Source organism: Manacus vitellinus, unplaced genomic scaffold (assembly GCF_001715985.3).
Source record: "Manacus vitellinus isolate BGI_N305 unplaced genomic scaffold, ASM171598v3 ctg7180002430009_pilon, whole genome shotgun sequence".
In the NCBI taxonomy this organism is placed as follows: Eukaryota; Metazoa; Chordata; class Aves; order Passeriformes; family Pipridae; genus Manacus; species Manacus vitellinus.
Genome location: NW_021938262.1, coordinates 16234 through 25967, shown reverse-complemented (window position 1 = coordinate 25967; position 9734 = coordinate 16234). Strand labels below are relative to the sequence as shown.

Here is a 9734-nt window from a genome sequence, read left to right as displayed (position 1 = left end):
TTTTATTCTGTATGCCAAGTTACTCAAGCCTTACAGAACTCAGTGCAAGATTTCATAGCAGGGCAAGGTGCCCTTCCTATCCTTTAGCTTTTTAAGCTGATTCCACACAGGGACACTGCCCATAGGCCATGAGGCCTAGCAGGGGATTTGTCAAACCCAAGGGGAGTCACCTCTCATGGGTTGTGTCACCTCTGGGGCTCACTGATGACTGACCACAATTGCACTGTTTCCCCTTAACATTACATTGGTCAGACCCAGCTTGAAGGAGCTCTTGGCATTGAACTCTTTTGGGGCACTGAAGGTGCTCTGGAGGACAAAGATGTCATGGCAGGGCAGGACATAACAGGAATGCCTCAGGACACCTTTCCCCTCCAGGAGGAGGAGGAAAGCCAGGCTGGACACATGGTTTTGTTGGAGCAAATATGGGATGCTTTGTTCAGGCAACCACATACCCCAGTGGGACTTGTGGCATTTGGGACCATTTTACACCCTCTGTAGGATCACTTTGTCCATAGGAGTCTCTTCAAGGTCATTCTCACTTTCTTATTCTTCAGAATATAGATGAGAGGGTTAAACATGGGAGCCACAACTGTGTCAAACAGGGCAGAGTGTTTGTCAGGATCTCCAGAATCCCTCGAGTGTCCCTTTAAGTAGACAACTGTGGCTGAGCCACAGAAGAGTGTCAGCACCCCGAGGTGTGAGGAGCAGGTGGAAAAGGCTTTGTGCCTGCCCAGAACTGAGGGGGGTTTCAGAATTGCCCTGATGATTTTAATGTAAGACAGAACTATCAAGCAGAAGGGGAGGATTACAAAACCCAGGGTGATGGTGTGCAGCCCCACTTGGTTCCAGAACGTGTCTGCACAGGCCAGGTCCAGCAGCGGGGGGACGTCCCAGAAGAAGTGAGGAAGGTCACGGGATGCACAGAAGGGCAAAGGGAACAGCTGGTAGGTCTGTCCTACCTGCACTGGTGCCACAGCCCCCCAGGAGCCCAGCAGCAGCCTGGTGCAGAGCCCCTGCTCATGGCCAGGGCACAGGGCAGGGGTGGCACACGGCCATGGAGCACTCGTAGGCCATGGCAGCCAGGAGAAGGCTTTGGGTGCTGCCCAGCAGAACCAGGAAATACAGCTGGGCAGCACAGCCAGGGAAGGAGATCCTGCCATCTGCCCTCAGGAGACACAGCAGCATTTTTGGCAGTGAGGGAGGTGTAGCAGACCTGCAGGAAGGACAAGTTCTCAGGAAGAAGCACGTGGGGCTGTGCAGGCTGGAGTCCAGCACAGTGAGGAGGCAACCAGGCTGTTCCCTGCCAGCACCACCAGGTAGATGAGCAGGAACACCGGGAAGCACAGGCCCTGTGGCTGCAGTGTCTGCCCCTTGCAGAACAGTCTGGCTTCCATTCCTTCTCCAGATCTTGAAGAGATGCATTTAATGTAAGAACACTGAGAAGAAAGAGGGTGAAAAAGGAGGAAAGTGATGAAAACTGGGAAGCAAGGCAAGGCAAGGAGAGGCAATCCAAACAAAGCAAGGCAAGGCATGGCTCAGTTCTTTGACCTTGGTGAGAGAGATTAATCCCAGCTCTCCTCACATGTGGGAGCTCATCCCCTGGCACTCTGTCAGCACACAGAGATCTGGGAGACTGTCCAAGATCTGAATCATTCACCTTTGCATGGTGAGGGGTGAATCCCTTTGGAAGTAAACCAGGCTTCTCTCTTCCAGGGAATCCAGTGGCTCTGATGCATCCGTGGGGCATTTTAGCAGGACAGGGAAGCAACGGTTTATGCAAAAATATCCAGGGTTCCTAACTGTGCTAAAAGACAGGTTCATGCAAGCAGTGCCAGTGTGTCCTGCAGTTTTCAGTCATCCAGAGAAGAAAGTGGTTCAAAGAGGGTGATCTCCCCACGGTACCTGATTTTCCTGAACAGGTCAGGTTTTTATAACTTCTGAAAGAGTCACTGATAATCCAACATTCCCAACCTTGCTGCTCTGTCCCTGGGATTCCTGAGCCCTTCCAACACCCACTGAGAAGTCTTCTTAAACTCGGAGGTGTCACTGATGACAACAGCAGGTCAGAAAACATCAAGTATCCAATTAGCCAAGGGACAAGCACAGGGCATTTTTTCAAGAGAAAAAACTGAATTCACACAAACATGTCATCCTAATACTTTTCATGTTTTCCCACAGTATTTGTGCCATTTTTCTGTGAGTTTTATCTGTCTCATAGAGGTGTCATTCAAAATTTCCAAGATCCAATTAAAGTTTGCATGAGAGAAAAGTCACTATGATTGTTTTCTAATCTACCAACTTCATAACATAAATATACAGAAAAATTAAATATTCTTATTTAAAACCCAAACAAATCATTGAGAGACCCACAGTTATTTTAATTTAATGCTTTAACTCAAAGCAACCATTCCCATGCAGATTCTCCACATACCAGCAATCCCTGCTTGTTCCCAAATGTTGTCAAAGATGCAGCCTCCTCTTTCTAACTCTCAGGTGTCTCCGTGCTCCAAAGATCTCGGGTGGAGCCCAGGGCAGGCCAGTTTTGCTGCCAGGAACCTGCCAGAGCCCTTCTTAGGTGGTGCCAATCTCACAGGCAGCGTTTCCCAAAGCTGGAGGAAGCCTGAAAAGGAAGGAAACTTCCCCAAAGCCAAGCCAGGCTTTTCTCAGCACCTGAGCTGCTGCCCAGAGCCTTTGCCTCCCTGCACCCACGGCCTCCAAGGATCTGCTGGAGAGTCCCTGGGGAGGCTTTGTCAGGAATGGCCCTTGGGGGGCTCCTTAAGGCTTCAAGGGACTGCAGGATTTTCAGAGCAATTTGGGTTTTTCTTTTCATTTTGCATTTCTGAGAGGTTTGTGCAACCACGGCCTCCAATTCTCTGCTGTAACGAGTCCCGTGAGAGCCTCAGGCAGTGACAACCCTCAGGGGGGCTCGTTAATGCTTCAAGGCACTCAGGGTTTATTGAGGTACTTTTTTTGGCACTGAGCCTCTGAGAGGTTTGTTCAGTCACGGCCTCCAATGACCTGCTCTAATTAGTCCCCTGAGAGACTCTGTCAGTTGGGACACCCAGTGGGGCTCGTTAATGCTTCAGGGACTGCAGGGTTTTCACAGGACTTTGTGTTCTGCTTTCCACACTCAGTGTCTGAGAGGTTTGTGCAATCCTCTGCAATTACCTGCTCTAATGAGTCCCTTGAGAGGCTTTGTCAGTTGTGACTCTCTGTGGGGCTCATTAATTCTTTGAAGTAGCTCAGTTTTTAGGGGCACTTTGGCTTTTGCTTTTGACACAAAGTCTGTGACAGATTTGTGCAATCATGGCCTGCAGTGATCTCCTTCAAGGAGTCCTTGAGGAGCCTGGATTGGGAATGGCCCTCAGTGGGACCCATTAATGCTTTGAGATACTTTGAGTTTCTCTTCTGACTTGGACTCATGGAAAGGTTTGTGCAATCTCCTCTCAGAGGAGAACCTCACCTGAGGTTCAAGGACTCGGCACCAAGTGCACCATGGGGACCACGGGGCTCCTTAAAATCCTTCAAGTGCTAAGAAACCACAGCTCTGCCTTGATTCTCCTCTAGTCTAGTGCAGTTAATTAGGAAGTTTTCTTAAAACGCAGAAATACTTCAAAGAGGTTCTAATAAACATGCATTCTTATTTTCAAGGGTGTAGTTTATTACTTTTCTCCTTTGAGAAGAGTTGATTGCAGCTTTCTCTGATTGATATGGATCCAGGGTCTCTCCTAAGGAGGTTTGGACTGGTTGGAGCTTTCCCTTGAGGTCTGACACAGTGTGGACAACCTTGCTCCACATTTCCCAACCCCATCCTGTCTCTGCTCAGTCTCCTGGGTCCTGCTTTGCTCACAGAACTGGCTGCACAGAGCAAAGAGGGGTTTTTCTTCTTTTTTTGCCACAATCTGAAACTCCTGAGGTTCACCTTTGGTAACAGACCCTCCTCAGCTGTGAGCCAAGTCCCCGCTGCCAGCAGTGAGGTTCAGCTCCCCCAAGGCAAAACCGTGCCAGAAATGTTTTAGACACCCAGGAAGGGAAATAATAAACAGGAATAAAGAGTTGGTACTGGGGGGACACTTGGGGATCCTGAGGGGCACTTATGGGGCAGTTTTGGGGGGGACATTTAGGGGACACTTGGGCATCCAGGGGGGCGCTTCGAGGTCGGGGGCCGCGCCGGGGCTGGATGGCTGAAGAATGGACACACAGCCCTGGAACCGCTGGATCTCCTGGATCATTGAAGTGCCTCTAACAGAAGGTGCAGGGCCTGCCTGCCCCTCCTGAGCACCAGCTCCATCTCCTGCTCCTGCCCAGCAGCTTCCCAGAAATCCAGGGCTGGGTGTGGATTGAATGCTCTGGCAAGGGGCAGGATAAAGTTGCTTGGCTTCCACCCTTAGTGTCTCAGTGTTTGTGATCTTGGGAATCCTCACGAGCCTAAAACAATGGCAGATTATCTGTTCTCATAAGATGTGTACCTGGAGATTTTTTTTGATCTGTGTTTAAGTCTTCCTTGAAAATACAACTGATAGAGAACAATGGAAAAAAAAAGGAAAAAGGGGGAAAAGAAAGAAAAAAAGTAAATACAAAGACAAAAAAGAAGAAAAAGGAGAAAAAGGAGAAAAAAAGAGAAAAAAAAGACAGAAAAAAGAGGAAAAAATGAGACAAATAATTTAAAAAAAAAATAAAAAAGGGAAAAAAAGTGAAATAAAAATGGGGGAAAAAGAAAGCAGAAAAAAAAGAAAGAAAAAAGAAAGAAGAGGAAAAAAAGAAAAGACAGAAAAAGAAGAAAACCGAAAAACGTATTACCCTCACTCCGCTCACGCGCAAATGGCCGCTGTGACCCGCCGCAAGGACTACAACTCCCGTGGTGCCCCGCGCAGTGCGCAGGCGCGGCCGTGGCCGTGCGGGGGCGTGGCCGCGCGCTGATTGGCTGCGGCGGTGTTCTCTAAAGGCGGTGCGCGCGCAGAGCGCCGTGTTGACTTCCGGGAATCGGTGATGGCGGCGGGGCCCGCATTGTGCTGTAAGAGCTGGCGGGGGGTGCGGGAGAGCGGGGTCTGGGGGTCCCCTCGGGGGCTGCGGGGAGCGCGGCTGTGGGTGGAAAGGCTGGAGGGCTCGGGAGGGTTTAGCGCGGGGGTTCGGGGGTTCCCGGGGTCTTTGTGAGGGGTCCCTGAGGGGGTTCGGTGTCCTGAGGGGACTCAGGGAGGAGTCTGAAGGTCCCTGAGTGGGTTTGGGAGTCTCCAAGGGGGTTTTGGTTTCTGAGGAGATTTGGGGGGGTCCCAGGTGGGCTTTGGGGGTCTGTGAGGAGGTTTGGGGGTCCTGGGGGGCTTTTCGGGGACCTTTTAGGTAGTTTTGGGGTCTCTAGGGGGTTTACGGGGTCCCAGACTGTTTTGAGGGTCCCTGAGGGGGACTGGAGGTCCCTGAATAGGTTTGGGGGGTCCCAGATATGTTTTGCGTGTCACTGAGAAGGTTTGGGGGGTCCGAGGGCGGGATGAGGTCTCTGAGGGGATTTGAGGGGACCTGGAGAAGGTTTTGATGGGTCAAGGGAGGAATTTCAGGGGTTTTGAGGGGATTTTGGGGGGTCCCCTAAAGCCCAGCAGTGGGGTTCAGGGTGTCTCCCAGCCCCAAGGGGTCCTAGGGATGCCCCCCAAAATCCGGGTGGGGGGAGATGTACCACATCCTGGTAAGGGGATCCCAGTGCCCCCAGTATATCCCAATGACTTCCCAATGACCCTCAGTACAGCTTAATAACCCCCTCAGTAACCACCCAGTGTGTCCCAGTGACCTCCCACTGCCCCCCAGTATGGCCCAGTGATCCTCCAGTGAGCACCCAGTAACCCCCAGTATGGCCCAGTAACCTCCCAGTGTCTCCCCATGTGTCCTGGTAATCCCCCAGTAACTCTCCAGTTCTCTGCCAGTGATCCCCAGTGTACCCCAGTTCACCTCCAGTCCCTCCCAGTGTCCCTCAGTAACCCCCCAGTGCCCCCTGGTTCCCCCCAGTGTGTCCCAGTATGCCCCAGTAATCCCCCAGTGCCCCACAAAGCCCCCCGACTGTCCCCAGTGTGTCCCCAGATGCCCTTGACCTTTCTGTGAGCGTGGGGGGGGGGGCGTTTTTGTTGTCAGAGGGTCAAGGGGGGGGCTCCTGGGGTGAGAATTAGGGTTCGAGACATCAGAGATGGGGTTTGGGGACAGTGGGGAGGGGTTTGGGAACAGAGGAATTGGGGGTGTCAAGGGGGGAACTGGGGCTGTGAGGAGGCCCTGGAGACATTGGAGACACCAGGGGGGTCTTGGGGTGTCAAGGGGGGAACTGGGGACACCAAGAAGGTCTTGGGGACACCAGAGGGGGTCTCAGGACTCACCTGCTTGTGGTGCAGTCCCTCATGTCCCCCCCTGGCCCTTTTAACTCCTCCCAAATGTCTCTTAACCTCTATTTTCCCTTTAATCCTCTCCCCTCATAGATCACTTTGATGCCCCAGTGCCCCAAAACCTGTTTTAACTCCTGCAAATGCACCCAAAGCCCCCCAAGCCCCCCCAAATCCCCATCCAACCCCCCCAGATCCCTTCAAATCTCCCCAGTGCCCCCTCGAATCCCTCCCAACCCCCCCAAAGAGGGATCACCCAGACCTTGGGACAGGAACACAGTGGGCTGTACTGGGGGCACTGGACTGTACTGGGAGGGCCCTGGGGGGGGCTCAGGTGTCCCACGAAAAGGTGGCCCAGCTCCAGGAGAGATCTGGGGATCAGTGAGGAGGTCCTGGTCTGTCCTGGTCTGTCCTGGTCTGTACTGGTCTGTACCCCCAATCCCCAAAGCCCCTCCCCAGCTCCCCCAGGACCCTCCCAGACTCCAAAGCCCCCCAGGCCCCCCAGGCCCCTGACATGGTCCTGCTGCCCCTTGAGCATCTGCAGCTCCTGCAGAACCAGGCATTTCATCAGCAAATGTGCAGGTGACACCAAGCTGGGGGTGTGTTGATGTGCTGGAAGGCAGGAGGGCTCTGGAGCACAAGTGGTGTGAGGAGAGGCTGAGGGAGCTGGGGGTGTTGAGGCTGGAGAAGAGGAGGCTCAGGGGAGCCCTCCTGACTGTCTGCAAGTCCCTGCCAGGAGGTTGGAGCCAGGTGGGGGTGGGGCTGTTCTGCCAGGAAGCAGCAGTAGGACAAGAGGGCTGGGTCTTGAGCTGTGCCAGGGGAGGTTTAGGTTGGATATTAGGAAGCAATTTTTTGCTGAGAGAGTAATCAGGCCTTGGAATGGGCTGGGCAGGGAGGGGGTGGAGTCAGCGTCCCTGGAGGTGTTGAAGGTGAGAGTGGATGTGGCATCAGTGCCATGGTCTGGGAAGCACAGCGGGGTTGGATCCAGGGTTGGACTTGATGATCTCGGAGGTCTTTTCCAACGTGGCTGATTCTGTGATTCTCTGATTGCCATTCCTATGGCAGCACATGCTTGAGGCTCCATCCCCAGGGTGATAGAGATGTCTGTCCATATCTATCTGCAAGGTTAGTCTGTAAATGTGTGGTGTTAGAAAAGCAGGCTGAGTTCTGGGCTGGTTGTAGAAGGAGAAAGAAGCCCAGAGGCCAGTGCAAGCAGGCAGCCCTCAGCTTGCACCTGATGTCCCCTCCCTGCAGGTTCCTGTCCTTGAGCCCAGGCCCTGAGGTGAGGCTGAGAAGTGGCGCGGAGGTGAGCCCAGAGCTGTCCCTGAGGTGAGGCTGAGAATAAGTGCAAGGCAGAGGTGCTGCTGAGGAAGGAGAGCCCCGTGGTGGGGAAGGCACAAAGCTGTGTGTGCCCATCCCCGAGCAGGTGCTGTGTCCATCCCCTGTGTGCCAGGTGAGCTGGGGCTTTGCTGCAGAGCTGCGGGCGCTGATTTGAGCGTCTCCAAGTGCTGAGATGGTGGGCACCCAGGAACACCAACTGTGCCTGGCCACGGAGCCTGCAAGGAGGAGCAGAGACAGCCCTGGCAGTGTGGGGGGCCAGGTTGTCCCTGTGCCTTCCCCTGCAGGCCCTGGCTGTCCCTGCTGGGCCCCTGTCCATCCCCATCAGGTCCCTGCCCGTCCCCCCGGGCTGAGCTCCCCCCAGGAAGTGCCGTGGAGCTGAAGCTGCTGCCATCCCCCCCTGCAGCCGCTGCCCCAGCCAAGGGAGCAGCAAAGGCAGGGCCAGGAGCAGAGGCAGCAGCAGGGGAGCCCTGGGGGGCCGGGAAGCTCTTGTGTGGGGCAGGAAAGAGGCGCTGGGCACGAGGCCGGGGCTGTGCTGAGCAGGCCCAGCCCTCACATCCCCCCAGCCAACGCCGGCTGCCCGGGGGGCTTGGGAGGGACCCCCAGCCCGTGTGCCCCACACTGAGCTGGCAGAGAGAGAGCCAAGGGACAGGGCCACGGGCAGGGCCACGGGTGAGGGACAGGCAGGGCCATTGCAGGGCCACGGTGAGGGCACAGCCTGTGGCAGCAGAGCTGCCCAGGGCCGGGGGCAGCCGGGGGTGTTGGGACCAGCCAGTGCTGGGGCCGAGCAGAGCACGAGGCCTCTTGCAGACCCCTGGGGCAGCCTCCCACTTGCCAGCCCCACCCTGGTGGGGTGACACTGTCCCCTCCCTACAGGACACTCCCCCTAAAAACTTTCAAGGGGGCCTTTTGTGTATATTTGCTGATTGATGCTGGGGACCTGAGGGAGCCTCTGCAATCCCATCCATGGGGCACAATCTCCTCTGCAGAGCTTGACTCCCTGCAGACTTTGCAGGGAAATCTGTGCTGGCAGCTGCATCCTGAGCCCGAGGGCAGTTTGTATCCCTGAGTGCTGATCAATCCTGGGGACCCAAGGCATCCTCTGCTGTTCCATCCATGCAGCAGGAGTCACCCTGCTGCCCTTGACTCCCTGCAGAGGAACAAGTGCCATCTCTCTGGGAGAAGCCAGATGCTGCCCCCCAGGCCATCAGAAGTGGTGCTGAAGCCTCTTTCAGCCCAGCCCTGGGTGCAGTTTTCTCATCCCCTCACTGAGTGCCCGCTGCCCCAGCCGGCACTGACCAACCAGGGCGTTTGGCACACTTGGTTTGGTGGTTTGGAGAAACAGCCCCAGACTGGCAGGGGGCCAGAGAACCTCGAGGAACAGCCCTGGAGTGTTTTAAGTGACACTACATTAATACAGCTTTTGATTAATATATAGTAAGTCAATCAAGTGCTCATGAAATGACATCACTCCCCTCATCCTCACAATTAAACACCATGTTTTTGGGCTGAATCTTCATATTTTGGAGTATTTTCTGGCTAAACTTTAAGTTTTTGCCGTTTTTGGGGAGGGTTGCTATTTCTGAAGGGGTTGCTATTTCTGAAGGGATTTTTTGCCTGAATCTCGATGGTTTGGGTTTTTCGGGGCTGAATCGTGGTGTTTTGGGGGGTTTTATGGATACAGGATGCCCGGTGAGTTCTAGAGATGGACTTGGGCAGGAGGAACCCCCAAGCCAACGCGCTCAGCCCTTGTTTTCCCCCCATCAGGATTTGTCCTTCCCAAAGCTTGGGCGGATGGAGGAGGAGGCTGCGAGGAAGAGGAAGATGCCTTGGGCCCCCCAGGCAGGTGAGGAGGAAGTCAGTGTCCCTTTGGGCGGGTGTTGTGCTGGCTCTGTCAGCCCAGCATGGCCCCGGCTGCAGGACAACCCCGCTGGCGCCGCCGTCCTGCCGGGGCCGGAGTTGGGGGGATGTCCTTGGCCTTCCCTGTGGGCCGGAGGCAAATCCCCTGCCTGTCCTTCTTGCTTCCTGCCCCAGGCCCCGAGC

At 54.8% G+C, this 9734-nt stretch overlaps 1 long non-coding RNA gene across 3 annotated transcripts; it reads left to right on the top strand.

Annotated features, from left to right (window-relative positions):
* The first annotated feature begins 4970 nt into the window (after positions 1-4970).
* On the top strand, positions 4971-9506 carry LOC115307108. 3 transcript variants are annotated; one of them, XR_003915558.1, is made up of 3 exons: positions 4971-5014; positions 7608-7806; positions 9459-9506. It is a non-coding gene; the product is annotated as an uncharacterized LOC115307108 (long non-coding RNA). The 3 variants fall into 3 exon arrangements; XR_003915559.1 differs by lacking the exon at positions 4971-5014 and adding an exon at positions 7077-7103; XR_003915557.1 differs by lacking the exon at positions 4971-5014 and adding an exon at positions 7301-7478.
* Positions 9507-9734: the final 228 nt, after the last annotated feature.